The 14700-nt window shown below is 49.9% G+C and overlaps 1 protein-coding gene and 1 long non-coding RNA gene across 25 annotated transcripts in view; both read right to left on the bottom strand.

The window, feature by feature from the left end:
* Positions 1–1836, bottom strand: part of LOC101842036 (zinc finger protein 45) — a 34915-nt gene extending 33079 nt beyond the window's left edge. For 10 of the 20 annotated variants that reach the window (XM_040734634.1, XM_040734626.1, XM_040734642.1 and 7 more), the window contains exon 1: positions 1502–1836. The gene's annotated coding sequence lies outside the window, so the exon portion shown is untranslated. Of the gene's footprint in view, positions 1–1455 lie in introns of all 20 variants that reach the window. The other 10 variants (XM_040734632.1, XM_040734635.1, XM_040734631.1 and 7 more) reach the window with 4 other exon arrangements.
* A 2185-nt stretch (positions 1837–4021) lies between these two features.
* On the bottom strand, positions 4022–13089 carry LOC106022547. Of its 5 annotated transcripts, XR_005872674.1 has the most exons (6): positions 12919–13089; positions 10900–10987; positions 8966–9008; positions 7349–7547; positions 5084–5368; positions 4022–4701 (listed from the first exon to the last, which is right to left on the bottom strand). It is a non-coding gene; the product is annotated as an uncharacterized LOC106022547 (long non-coding RNA). The 5 variants fall into 5 exon arrangements; XR_005872673.1 differs by lacking the exon at positions 10900–10987 and having other exon boundaries at positions 12919–13088; XR_005872675.1 differs by lacking the exon at positions 10900–10987 and having other exon boundaries at positions 5273–5368; positions 12919–13088.
* Between the last annotated feature and the right edge of the window lie 1611 nt (positions 13090–14700).

Raw genomic sequence — 14700 nt, 5'->3', positions numbered from 1 at the left:
ACAGGACAGCTGGGATTACACAGAGAAACCCTGTCTCAAAGAGAGAGAGACAGAGACAGAGAGACAGAGAGAGACAGAGAGAGACAGAGAGACAGAGAGAGACAGAGAGACAGAGAGAGACAGAGAGACAGAGAGAGACAGAGAGACAGAGAGACAGAGAGAGACAGAGAGACAGAGAGGAACTCAGGTGCTGATGGACCACTGGAAAAAGGTGCAGTCACCAACCTTGGTGACCGGACTTCAATCCCTGGGACTCTTCCTGGGAGTTGTGCTCTGACGTCCACACACACCAAGTGGCATGCACACAGACACACATACAATGTCATTATGAAATGATTAAAGACAGGGCGTTGGCATACGAGTGCTGGGCAAGCACGAGAATGGAATTTGGTCCCGCAGCACTCATATACAAAGCCCAGCATGCTTCACACATCTGAGATGCTTGCACGGAGGAGGCAGGGGCAGGGGGACCACAAGCCTCCCTGGCCAGCTAGTCTGGAGGTTCCGTGAGAAACACAGCCTCAAAAGATAAGGTGGCGAGTGACGGCGGGAAGACACTTGATGCTGACCTCTGGCCTCCACACACATGCAACCGTGTGCATGCATGTATCAGCACACGCATGTACTAGCACACACATACGACATACACACCAAGTCACGGAAAGAGAGAGGGAATAAAATGAAAAAATTTTAATGCTATGCCTTACATTTAATGTGTGATTTCGAGGTCAGCCTGGTCTACAGAAAGACCCTGTCTCAAAAAAGAAAAAAAGATTCTGCCTAAAAGCAAACGGACCAAGTCACACTGGAAACACTTGTAGCTCCCTCACCAAGGGACCCGAATGCTGCAGGCTGCAGGCACACTGCTCAGTCGCTGGTCCCTGGCAGGAACCTTGTCCACTGAAGGGCTCCCGCCTCTGTTCTCAAGCCCAGTTCGGCTGATTCTGCCTGTGACAATCAGCTCACTTCAGGGTAGCCCTCACGCGCGTCCTCTGTGCCTTCTCCTGTAGAATCTCGTCCCCTCCCCGCCTCTTCCCTGCACCCGTGCCAGCAGCTCTCTGCCTGCGACTTCAAGGGAACCCGCCCGAATGCTGAAGCATCCATCTTTAACCTTCTTGCCAGCAACTCCGGGTGTGTATAACTAACTGTGTGCGTGAGATTTATCGTTAGTTACGAAGGTGGGAATAAAAGATCCCGTGATCAGCGGCCAGCTACCAAGTGAAATCGAGATTCCCTGGCAGGTGGCAGCCAGCGAAACTGACATAGCTTGTGACTTTCTCATCGCTCAGTGAAGTCTGATGTCGTGGAAAAGCCACAGACGGGTCGGTCTGCGCGACAGACCCCCTCTCCCCATGCCGGTTCCCTGCAGTGCGGCTGAGCCCCAGGACCTTCAGGGCCGGGTGACGGTAGCTGCCCCAGTACCCCCAAACACCCCTGGCAGCACGGCCCGCGCACCCCGGCTCCAGACGACAGCCGTGAAGCAAGGTGCGACGGCTCGCACCTGTCATCGCAGGACTCCAGAGGCTGAGGCAGGAGGATGCCCGAACCACACGCAGAGACCCCGCCAGCGCGGTGATCTCTGCGGGGCAGACGGAGGCTCACTGGGGGCCCTGTGCTCGCACCCCGCCAGCCTGGAGCCGATTCCCTTACGGCCGCCGGGCGGCCGACCCTGCAAACCTCCGGATCCAGGGATCAGTCGAGAAAGGTGCGGGAGAGAGGAGATTCACCGGACGACGTGGGGGAACCGATGCTAACTGAAACCACCGGGAGACACTTCCCAGAATGCTCCGCATCAGCCCGCTCAGGAGCTGCACCGGGAGCGCTCCGAGCACTTGAACTACACTTCCCAGAAGGCGCCGCGACCACCGGCCTCGCCAGAGGAGCGCCCAGTGCCGGCGAATCCGGACTACACTTCCCAGAAGCCTTCGCGCCAGCGCGCCCGCAGATAAGCGGGCCGAACCACCGTGGACCAGCAGAACTACACTTCGGTAGTGGGCGTGGCAGCCGATGGTGAACTCGCTCTGGGGACAGCATCTCTGCGGACTGCGTGCCACGCCGTTATTTCCCTAGCCCTTCGCGGGAATTCTTACTTGATCTGCGAGTGGCTTGCACTGTGCAACCCAGACTGAACTCACCACGGTGGTGCGACTGCCCCAGCCTTCCTCTCTGTCCAGTGCTGGGCTGACTGCAGGCTGCCTCTGAAAGTTAACGCGGCCCCGGACCCTGGAGAAGTTTCAGTCCTCGCCTCATAGGTGGTACCTTTGGCCCTAGCGTTGCCCGTATGTGCCTGAATCCTAAAGAGAAATAGTCCCCAGACAGCCTGTGAGACAGTTTGATGCGGGAAAGATAAATCCTCAAGGAACTGCCAGGGAATAAGACAATGGTTTGTGCAATGTGATACTATCCTCCTAAAACAGAAAAAGAATAAGCAAAGCCGGGCACGATGGTGGTGCACGTCTTTAATCCTGATGGGGTAAACTAAACTCAAAGGCTTCACTTCTAGTAATTTAGAAATAAAGGGACCACACCCTCACTCAGCCCCCTGCTTTAGCAGCCATGACAGACTATAGAAAAGACTTGTAGGCCTCTGACATAAGGAAACTCCAGACCCTTTGGCTTCCTGGAGTCTAGGGCCAAAGCTGAACACAAAGAAACTCCAGACCCCCCCCCAGCCTCCTAGATACTTGAATACTGGGAACTGTTGGGCCACAAAAGAAACTCCAGGAAGGACCAAAACCTCCCCTGTAGTTTCCAGGATATAGTCCTGAAAACGATTGGTATCTGTATACAACAGGCCACCTGCAAGTAACAAGACAATGCCCTATTCAAAAAAAGAGGAGGAAGGAGAGGAGGGGGAGCCAAATTAGTGTTGGAAAGGATTAGATCGAAAAGACTCACACTGATTCCAGTGAATCATATGAAGCTACTCTTCTTAGCAAAACGCCTTCGCAAAAAGTCAGACAGGAGCATCAAAGGATCACTCCTCTTGTTGCTAATGGTTAATATGTTGCTGTGTTGCCATGGGATCTCACACCATACCTCAGGGTGATCCTATAGAAAAAGTGATACTATAGAAAACCTCTCCATCTGCCTGCTGAGAGCTGGAATTACAACTGTGAACCATTATGCCTGGCTTTCTTGATTCTTTTTTGTTTATTTGCTTGTTTTTCGAGACAGGGTTTCTCTGTATTGTTTTGAAGTCTGTCCTAGAACTCGCTCTGTAGATCTTACTGAAAGCGCGCAGCGTGTTAGGCCCTGGAAAGGTGAGGCAAATTTGTCTGTGAATGATGTCTCCCTTCTACTGGAGCTTAAATCCTACTGAACAGACTTGTGCTTCTAGCTAATTGCAGGCAAGGCTCGTCTTTCCCGGGCATCTCGTCTGCATGGATCTGATAAGGGTCAGGTTCTGAATGAGATGACCAAGCATCATTCTTCCTGGTTCCCTCTGATGTCTGGTCTCCCAAACACCGTGACAGTCTACGATAGCTCTAGCTAAGAACACTCCCAACTGTGAGATAACTTTTCTGTGCCCTTTGACAGCTCAGATTAGATAAGGTCAGCATCCTCTCGAACTATTAAAACGTAAGTTTGTAGAGCTTATTTCCCGTATGCATCCTCTGATGAAGAAAGGCCCCTTCATCGTCAGCGTGGACTCTCTGGCGAATCAGGAGGCTTGAGCTCCAGCTGAAACCTCTGCCACACGCCTCACAATGATACGGTTTCTCTTCACTGTGGACTCTCTGATGCACTTGGAGAATCGAGACGCGAGTGAAGGCTTTCCCACACTTCTCACATTTATAGGGTTTCTCTCCCATGTGGATTTGACAATGAACGTTGAGATCTGAACTCCGGCTGAATCCCTTCCCACACGTGCTACATTTGTAGGGTTTCTCGCCAGTGTGGCCTCTCTGATGGGCCAGGAGGTTTGAGGTCCGACAGAAGCCTTTCCCACACTCCTCACATTTGTGTAGTTTCTCTCTGGTGAGGATTTGACAATGGGGATGCATCTGTGAAAGCCAGCTGAAGCCCTTCCCACTCTCCCTATGCTGATACAATTTCTTTCCAGCATGGACTAGTGGACAGACTTAAGACACAAGCTCTGACAGAAGCTCGCCCCACACTCCTCACATTTATGGGGTCCCTCTCCTGTGTGGACCACCAGAGGTGTCTGACCCTGTGAGTTTTCCCCAGATTCTCACATTCCTTGTATCCGTCTGAGTTCTCTCCAGTGGGGACACTCTGACGATAATGAAATCTCTTTGACTGAGATTTTTAAACAACGCAGCTGACTGGTTCGGTCTGTTCCTCTCGTACCCTCTCTGACTGGACTGAAGACTTGAGAACCAATGGAGGGTGTTGTCATGCTTTTCACACTTGGAAAGACTGTCTCCTGGAATAGCACGAGGGCAGTGGCTGCAAGCAGAATCTTTCTCACTTGCCTCTTCTTCATGGCATTGTCCCTGGCGAGCTTGGAGAAATGAATTCAGCCGGAATGTTCACTGAACTCCGCTTCCTCACACTGGGCAGCACCCTGTTTCCCCCGCGGAAAGCCAGTTTCTCCCGTGTTTCCCGTGCAGTCTCCACCCTGGGCCAACTCCCTGGAAACCTGGTGCCAGATCCGTGAGCAGAAGAGCTCCTCATGCAGCAGGGGCCTCCATCTGACTTCCCGGAGCGACTCCATCCCGTCTAGATTCCTGGCTCCTAAAGCACAAAGAGAGCTCAGAGAGAGACGGGGCGTGTGAATGCTCTGTTGGCTGCTGTGGGAGTTACACAGCTAAGCCCACAGCCTGAGGTGTCACTGAACCCGAGAGCGGTTCCCCCGTCCCTTTAACACCCTGTACCCCATCATCTCGCCTCCACGCCCCAGAAGCCAAGGCTCCCTCTCATTAATGAGACCCTTGTAGAATTCTACAAAGCATCACAAGTGGGTCACATTGCAGTACGTGTGCTCACTATACAAAGACACATAATCTTAAAATGTAACGGTGCAAAGTGACCGAGGAAGACGGTATTAGTCTGTGGCCTCCTTGCACGTGTGTGTGTGCACGCATGCACACGCATACACACACACACATGCGCACACCTGTGCACACATCCACAAGGAGTCTCCGGATGTAGAAGAGCAGGATGTGTCTAAGTCCGAGGGAGTCCGTCACATAGAGACAGATGCTGAGAGTGGATGGATTCAAAGCGCTACGAAGGCCTGGCTGACACCGGCCCCAAGGCTGTGCACACGCTCAGCAGCAGGGTAGATGAGTCACTGCACTCTCACCGGTAGCCTCGCGGCTGCAGCTGGCCATCACCAACATCCAAAGCACGTCTTCTCTCTTGAGCTGGAGTAGAACGTCCAGAGCCATGATCTGATGCCCTGCAATGAATATATTTTAAATCAACACAGCAGAGGCCCCTTGTCCCTGAAGATACGCCTTCCACTGCATCTCCTTAAGGACATCGAATCTATTCTTTCCTAAACTTACAGTACAAGCCAGTGGAAGACATTCATTGCTTGAAAAGCCCTAAAACAGACAGACATGTTACGGCTTTAATTCTATTTAATTTTTAAAAATATTTCTTTATTGATTTGTATTGATGTATATATGAGAGAGAGTGTGTGTGTATGTGTGTGTGTGTGTGTGTGTGTGTGTGTGTGTGAATGAGTGCAGGTGTCCACGGAGACCAGTAGAGGGCAGCAGATCCCCTGGAGCTGGAGTTATAGGTGTTTGTGAGCCACCTGATGTAGGTGTCTGGAACCAAACCCTGGTCCTCTTTAAGAGCAGAAAGCATTAACTGATGAGCTCTGTCTCCAGCTGCCTCAGCTTACTTCAGTGAAATTAATGCTTGTAGGAACGACTCAGAGTATGCCACCGCCCACTAATTGAGATTGTCATTTGAGGAAGATGAAAACATACTACCATGCTTTCAATTTTTACTTCATTTATGAAACTAGGGAGATTCCAACTCTGTATCACATGATGACTAGAACTAGCAAGAGCTCCGATCACATCTAAGGCCACACCGCATGGACCTGACTCTTGGCGCAAGCGTCTGCCCTCACCCACTGACAGAAGGTGCCTGAAGGTCTCCAGCATCAAGTCTCGGCACAGCTTCCTCTGGCCGGCATTCAGCAACCCCAGCTCCTCCTCATTGAAGACCACAGCCACACCCCTGAACGTCACCACCCCCTGTGACACCCAATACTCAACTTCAAGCTTGGTCTTCTGTAAGAAGGACAGCTCTGAGGACTGTGGGAACGATGAGCAGGGAGCAACCCCGTAGCTACGACCTCAGAGTCCATGTTCCCACCCTACCCGCCCACATTTTATAATTGCTCCTTTGTGGGTGTTGAGGCAGGGTCTCGTTTTATAGCCTTGGCTGACCAGGAACTTGTTATGTAGACCAAGCTGGCCCTAAACTTGTCCTGACCCTCCCACCTCCGGCCCTGACACCCAAGTGCTGGGATTACAGGTGTGAACCACCGGGCCTGGCAAATCCATCGGCTTAACCACATCGTTTAAAAATAAACTGAGAAATGAAAGGTTGGCCCCAAGGCCTCGTGAGCCCTAGGCAAGAGCTCCACCACTGAGCCGTGCCCCAGCCCTGCTGAACGCGCACACCTGTGGACAGTCCACCGCGCCCAACCGGACACTACGTGCATGGTGTGCCAGACACGTCTTAGCTGGGGAGGGCTGTCTGGTGTACTGTGGGATGCTCACCACCATCTCTAGCTTCTGTCCAACAAGCATCACCAGACACCCCCCCCCAAGGTGTGGTGACTGTTTCCACTTGCTGCCTGGGGGTGAATTCAGCAGGCTTTAGAGCCATCATGGCCAACGAGGCTGCTTGAACTTTGCATCTGGAAACTGGTCACTACCTGAACGTTCAGGGTCCCCAGACGAACCACAGTCATCCCAGGTGGGGACCAGCTCAAGCGCAGTCTCAGTTTCTGTTCTACCTGGTCCTGCTGCCCTGAGTCCCAAACAAATACACAGAGGCGTCTATTAATTATAAAATTGTTGGCCGATGGCTCAGGCTTCTTATTGGCTAGCTCTCTCTTAGTTATTAACCCATGTCTATTAATCTAACTATTTTCAGGTGGTCTTATCTTACCAGAGAAGGGTCCGGACGTGTTACTCCTTCCTTGGCTACCTGATGTCTCCTTCGAGGCTTCCCTCCATCCTTCCTTTCCCCAGTCTTCTCCTGGTCTGGTAGCCCCGCCTACCCTTCCTGCCTGACTACTGGCCAATCAGTGTTTTATTCATCAACCAATAAGGGAAACATACATACAGAAGGACATCCCCGTCACTCAAGAGTGAGCCAGGTATCTCTGTCTGCAGCATCTCACACCCACCAGAAGAAGGTCTTGCATTCTCCGTCACAGGAGTCCTTTGAAGTCTGCTGGATGGTGCTCTCCCGTGTAGACTTCAGAGGCTGTCTGAGTTTATATCCTCAGCTCTGCTGAATGCACAAAACCCAGTGGGGCCTCCCAGGATAGGTGTGAGGAAACTGTCAAGTCGCCTTGTGTGACTTTTCAATTTGAATACATTATTCTTCCAATAGAATACATTCATGTGGTGGATGGAAACACGTAAACCAGTTAGTAAATACACCCAGGGTATGACTTGGTACAGAGCAACCAAAGTATCATATATCAAAAGCATGTTTTAGGGACTGGAGAGATGGTTCAGAGGTTAAGTCTTCCAGAGGACCTGGATTCAATTCCCAGCATCCACATGGCAGCTCATAACCATCTAATTCCAGTTCCAGGATATCTAACTCCCTCTTTTGTTGGTCTCTGTGGGGATCAGGCACACACATGGAGGACAGACTTATATGCAGGCAGAACACTCATACAAATAAAAGATTTTAATGCATTTTAATTTAGTATTCCTAAACAACAGGAACAGTATCAAAACTTCCTTGAATTTCTTCTGGAGGAGAATATTAATTTATACAAGTGTTACTATAACATTCCTTAACACATCAAAACTGCCAAGCTATTTAAATATCTGTGGGTAGAGAAAAGACATCTGTCACTTGTAACTCTTCCACGACAGACTATGTGAATTTACAGGAACATGATGTCATTGAAAAAACATGGAATAAAAGCCGGTTATGACAGTACATGCCTGAAAACTCAGCACTGAGGATCAAGCAGGAGGACTGAAACTTTCAGACCAGACTTAGCTACACAGTAAAACTTGATCTGTTAAATAATAATAAAAAATAGGACTTGGGATATAGCTCAGTGGTAGAGCACCTGCCTAGAATCCCCCAGTGAGGGGCTGGGGGTGTGGCTCAGTGGTAGAGTCCCTGCCTAGAATCCCCCAGTGAGGGGCTGGGGGGGTGTGGCTCAGTGGTAGAGCCCCTGCCTAGTGGAAGTAAGGCCCTGGATTTGATCTCCAGCACTGGAAAAAAAGAATTAAAATATATGATATCACGTGAAAAGGTATAATTTAAAATATTTTATCTGCTCTATTATTACAAATAAAAGATTGTGCCATGAAAAAAGAAACAAAAAAGGAAATTGGGTTTTTTACAAACAAAGTGACAGAAAACGTGAATTTATTCAACATGACTCACTTTTCCATACTGAGCATACTTATCTAATTTCGAGGTGAGTATTAGATCTGTGTTTATTTTATGTATACTTTTTGTTTGCCTGTACTTGGTGACCACGGGGAGCAGAAGAGAACATCAGATCCCCTGGAACTGCAGCTCTGGACAGTTATAGGTCACTGCATGGGTGCTGAAAACCAATCATCGGGGTCTTTTATAAGAAGAGTAACACTCTTTGGGCGTTGGTGGTGCACACCTTTAGTCCCAGCACTCGGGAGGCAGAGGCAGGCGGATCTCTGTGAGTTCGAGGCCAGCCTGGTCTACAGAGCAAGTTCCAAGACAGCCTCCAAAACAATACAGAGAAACCCTGTCCGGAAAAACAAAACAAAACAAAAAAAGGTCAACTCACCTTGACGTTGGTCATCCTGTTGTCTTCTTGGGGCACAGCTAGTCTGGGAAGGCATAATGAGGGAGAGAAGACAGTGGTGAGAGTCAGTCACGTGGCTGCTTTACGTGAAAAGCCTCCAGCCACAGCGTCCACGCCTCAGTGTGGCTTGATGCCGAGAGTGAGCTGGATTTCCGTCACGACTCACTCCGTCTTCCCTGTACGTGAGACCCATGCCAACCAACATGCGGGTTCACTCATTGTGCGCGGTTGCCTATGTTTCTCAGCTCTGTTCCAGGGACGGTAGCGACAGAGAAGAAAGTGCCCAGGCAAGGAGAGTGCCGTCTGCACTCAGCCTCCAGGGTGCACAGCACCGCCACTCATCCGTGGGAAACCCTGAGCTCAGCTAGTGTCTGCGAGCATCAGTTCTGTCTTGTCTTTTTTGTGTGTGTATGACAGGGTTTCGGCATTTAGCCCAGGCTGGCCTATATAACTCAATATGTATGTAGCCCAGGTCGGCTTCCAAGTCTTTCATCCATAAAATGAAGACAGTTAACAATGAGAGTATTAATATCACAGGGTTGTTCTAAAAATTACATTATGAGCGCTCGCCTTTAATCCCAGTGCTGGGGAGGCAGAGGCAGGTGGATCTCTGTGAGTTCAAGGCCAGCCTAGGCTGCCTTGGAACTCGCTCTGTAGACCAGGCTGGCCTCAAACTCACAGAGGTCTGCCTGCCTCTGCCTCCTGAGTACTGGGAGCCAACACTACCCAGCTCCAAGCTTTGTCTCACCGATGCTTTTGAAGACAGAAATCGACAAACAGAATTTATGGTGTCACACATACAGGGTTAACTCAGATCCAGGGAAAGGGGAGGGTGGTTTAGAAGGCGAAAGAATTCTGAGGGAGCTGGAGGGGTGGCTCCAAACACTTAGCTCTCTGCTTCCTGTGTGTGGTTCTCTGCGCCATCCCTACCCGCCTGCCAGTGCTTGTCCAGGGTCACAACTGCGCGTTGACTTTTGAATTCTCTTATGTTGATGGACTCCACAGCTCACCAAAAACACATAGGCCAACAAAAGGGACTCTGGCCAGCTCAGGTGAGTGAGCACGGCTCTGGTGGGCCTCGCCTTTCTCCCCATCCCCTCTGCTTTGCTAGAAACCGTTAGATTACATCCCTAGCGCTGCCACCAATGCCTGTCCCCTCATTTGTCCACATCCTCCTCCTGAGGCTGACCACCAAGGTCCAACGATCAAAGAAGTCCACCCATCAGAAGCCCCCTTTGGCTGCCCTAATTAACAAGCCCAATTAAAACTAAACACCTCGGGCTGGAGAGATGGCTCAGAGGGTAAGAGCACTGGCTGCTCTCCCAGAGGTCCTGAGTTCAATTCCCAGCAACCACATGGTGGCTCACAACCATCTATAATGAGATCTGGTGCCCACTTCTGGCCTGCAGGCATGCATGCAGACAAAAGACGGTATACATACTAAATAAATTTAAAAATTAAACACCTCATCCTAACACGGGGTTTCCCCTTTTACCTTTATAAATCACTGTCTTCCCATGTGACACACATGTCTCCTCTACCCAGAGGCAGTCCTTTGTCTCCCACTTGGGGACAAACACCCTTGCCCCTTTCCCCTGCTCCCTTCCCCTTCTCCCTAGTCCCCTGTGTCCTTTACCACAGCATCCTAGCCCATCTGCCACCACAGCTCCCCTTCTTCTCCTCTTAAAAATGGCACCCGCAAGGTCACTTGCTGCTGTTGTCTGCCTGAGTCAGAGAGCAGCCACTTGAACTTTTCTTCCCGGCTTGATAAAGGATCTCTGTGTTTGGGTGGAGTCCGGGAGGAAGTCCCCACTGTGGGGGAGTCCTCTTCACCAAGGGACATGTTTTGTCCCCGTTTTTCCATCTAATTCCAAGCCATAGCACCCTGTTCAGGCAGCTACACGAATCACACTTACTCACTGAACAACTCCTCCCTGAAGTCCACTGCTGGTCACTCTGAGGAGGACACAGTGGGGTCCGTGAAAGAGAGGCCCCTGAACCCTGCTAGAGGAGAGAAAGTAAAGATAGAGAAATTCAAAGGAACAAGAGTCATGCATTGGTGACCAGAACAATTCCAGAAGAGCAAAAGACGCCCAGCAGATTTTCTAACTACATTTTTTGTTTGGTTTGAGTCAGGGTCTCACTACACAGAGTAGCCTAGACTAGAAGGGAGTTTGAGGCCATCTTGGGCTGCAAAGACTCAGACACACACACAAAGGATTGCCAATCCATTCACTCTGTGATGCTTTTGAGTGCCAGCCCTAACAAATGAACAGGAAAGGTCCCCTCTTGGTCTTCATATAGAGACACAGTTATTTGGAAGTCCTACAGAGTAAACATCCCAAACAGGAGGTTCCCTGCAGCCCAATGACCAGCTAGTCTCACAGGAATGTACGAGCCTGTCTCAGAAGATAAAGCAGAGAGTGGCCTCCACGTACATGTACCACACACACACACACACACACACACACACACACACACACACACACTCACACACACTACTCGAGGGCAAAACAAAATGTGTTGGAGAGGAAGAAAAGAAGATTTCAAAATCGAGACAGTAAGAGAGTAACTGTCACATGGGAGTTCGTTTTACCACATTTGAGTTATCTGGAAAGTTCCATAAGGAAAAACAAAAGCTGAGAAAGAAAGCTCTATGAGTATTGTGACAATTTCCCAGCCTCCACCTGTGAATGCCACACTCTTTCTTTTCAGACCAGGTCTGGGGTTAAGGAGTGGGCTTCTCAGGGAAGAGCACTGGCTGCTCTTTCAGACGACCCAGGTTAGTTAGTTAGTTAGTTAGTTAGTTAGTTAGTTAGTTAGTTAGTTCCCAGCCCCCACATGGAAGCTCACAACCATCCCTAACTCCAGTGTCAGGGGATCGATGCCTTCCTCCGGACACTTCAGTCCCCAGCTCACGGCGCAGGTAAAACACTCCCACACATAAAGCTAACCACGGAGAAACTAAAGAGGCCACGGAGGGGCCGAAGCCACGGCTCGGCAGAGGCACGCGTCACTCTCGCAGAGGGTGCGGGTTTGGTTCCCAGCACCCACACTGGGAACCTGCAACTCCAGCTGCTGAGGCTCCAAAACCTGTGGACTCCATGAGCACCTGCTGTCCACTGACAGGTGTGTGTTTGTCTGTGCAGGAGCGGGTGTGGGTATGTGCACACACTCGCGATTTTAAAAAGTCTTTGACAACTAAAAAGTTATTAAACAGTCGGACGAAAGGGTCAGAAAAATCGAGGTGTGGTGGCACAGACCATAATTCCAGTTCGGAGGCGGGGATTGCAGGAAAAGCCTAGTGGGTTATAGAGCAGCCAGGTTACACATTGAGACCCTATCTCAATAAATAATAAATAAATAAATAAATAATGAAAATTGCTACAACACTCTCTGATACAAAGAACTGCACCCACATATAGGTGACAGACATCCGTGGTCACATTTACACGGCACATACCAAGAACCATACAAACATACAGTATGTGATCTCAGGGTTACCAAAATGCCACATAAAACACACATATGTAAACAGGACTCTACATGTATATATGCACGTGTGCATTTTTTTGGTACTCTATAATTTATCCTAAAACCAAATGTGTATTATAGGTCCTCCCAATACTCCCTTTTGCACTAGGGGAAACTAAGGCACAGAAAGATTCTTACTCAGTGACAGGGTGTGAGAAAGATAAAGGAAGGTGAGTTCGGCATCACAGAGCCGAGGAGTTCCCGCAAACGCTACTAAGTTCAGGTCTTCCTTGGGGCCGAACCCCAAGAATTGCTAAACTTTCCCCCAAATCAGTAGGCAACATCAGCAACAATGTCTCATTTCGGTGACCCGGAAGAGGTCCTCGCACATCCCGTTACCAGGTCGTGGAAGTCAGAAGAGGTCAGGAGCTAGTTCCTCAAATCAGTCCCGACCCACTCACCTTCCCTGCAGGGATGTATTCACAGGCTCTCCAACCTCTGCAGGCTAAATGCGCTGGCAACGCCAAGCTCCGGAACTACAACTCCCAGGATTCCTAGGGGCGGGAGCCCGGAGCTGAGTTTGTGCGGACTCCGTGTGCGTGAGTGGCGTTTCCTATAATTCACAGATTAACTAATTGTCTTTACTTTCTAGCCCCCAAGCATCCCGAATCCCGCTAAATATGCGGATTATACTTTAGTTTCCTCCCATGGAACACTGCCAAAGTCAAGCCATCCCGCTGAAGTGCTGTGACCACAAAAATGCGTCTGGACTACATGTCCCAGAATTCTCTGTAATGCTCTTTCCCCACCAACAGGTGGGAAGCAACTGCACTCCTGTGTGGATTACTGTCTTAGTTACTGTTCTATTGCTGTGAAGAGACACCATGGTCACTGCTTCAGAGGGGAAGTCAAGGACTTGGTTCTGGTGTAAAGCTTTACACCTGATCCGCAGGCACCAGGCGGAGAGGGAAACACTGGGTCCGCATGGGCATTTGAAACTTCAGAACCCACCCTCAGTGACACACTCTCCCCACAAGGCCACATCGCCCAGTCCTTCTGGTTCTCAAGTAGTTCTGCTCCTTGGAGACTAGGTATTCCAATAGAAGAGCCTATGAGGACTACTCTCATCCAGACCACCATAGTTACACATGGAGAGCATGTCTCAAAAACACAAGAAAACAAAGTTATCAGGTTGTGTCTGAATCCGGTTTTCCTTTCTCCTTTTTCTGTTTTGCACACTCTTTTACACGTTGTGATGGCTGTTTTTGGTTGCCCACTTGACCCCATCTGGAAGTAATGAAAAATCCAAGTGCCTGGATATTTGTGATTTTTTTCTTTTTCTTTATTTTTAACAATCTTTTATGTACACTGGGGTTTTGCCTGCATGAGAGTGTCAGATCCCCTGGAAGTGAAGTAACAGACAGTTGTGAACTACCATGCGGGTACTGAGAATCGAGCCCGGGTCCTTTGGAAGAACAGCCAGTGCTCTTAACCGCTGAGCCATCTCCAGCCCAGGGATTTTTTATTTCTTAATGACATCATTTAACTTGGGAAGACCATTTCTAATGTGGATCTTCTGAGGTGGGACGATCTGCCTGTAATCTGGGCCACACCTCTGCTGGCAGCCTACAGAGAGGACATGGAGGAAGGAAGCTCTCTGCCCTCACTCTCGCTGGCAAGTCCGTCCCTTCACTGGCATGAGAGCCCACTTGGTCGGGACGCAGGCCTACACTGAAGACCAGCTGAGACATCCAGCCCTGTGGACTGAACAACTACGGGATTCTTGGACCCTCTGTTGCTACACAGCCATTGTTGGACTAGCTGGACCACAGCCTGTAAGCCATTCCTATAAAGCCCCTTCCTTCATACATGTAGATCCATCTGTAAGTTGTTCCTCCAGAGAACCCTAGCTGGACCACAGCCTGTAAGCCATTCCTATAAAGCCCCTTCCTTCATACATGTAGATCCATCTGTAAATTGTTCCTCTAGAGAACCCTAACACACAAGATGTGGTGGTTTGAATGTACGGTCATAAGGTGTGGCCTTGTTGGCGTAGGTTTGCATTGTTGGAAGAAGTGTGTCACTGGGGGTGGGCTTTGAGGTCTCAAATGTTCAAGCAAGGCCCAGTGTGTCCTACTTGCTATTCCTGCTGCCTGGGGATCCAGATGTAGAACTCTCAGCCTCTTCCCCAGCACTGTGTCTGCCTGCACGCCACCATGATTCCTGCCATGATTACAATAGAC

Source organism: Mesocricetus auratus, unplaced genomic scaffold, assembly GCF_017639785.1.
Source record: "Mesocricetus auratus isolate SY011 unplaced genomic scaffold, BCM_Maur_2.0 Super-Scaffold_100038, whole genome shotgun sequence".
NCBI classification, from domain to species: domain Eukaryota; kingdom Metazoa; phylum Chordata; class Mammalia; order Rodentia; family Cricetidae; genus Mesocricetus; species Mesocricetus auratus.
Note: the sequence above shows the minus strand (reverse complement) of the source record. Positions and strands in the feature narration are given on the sequence as shown.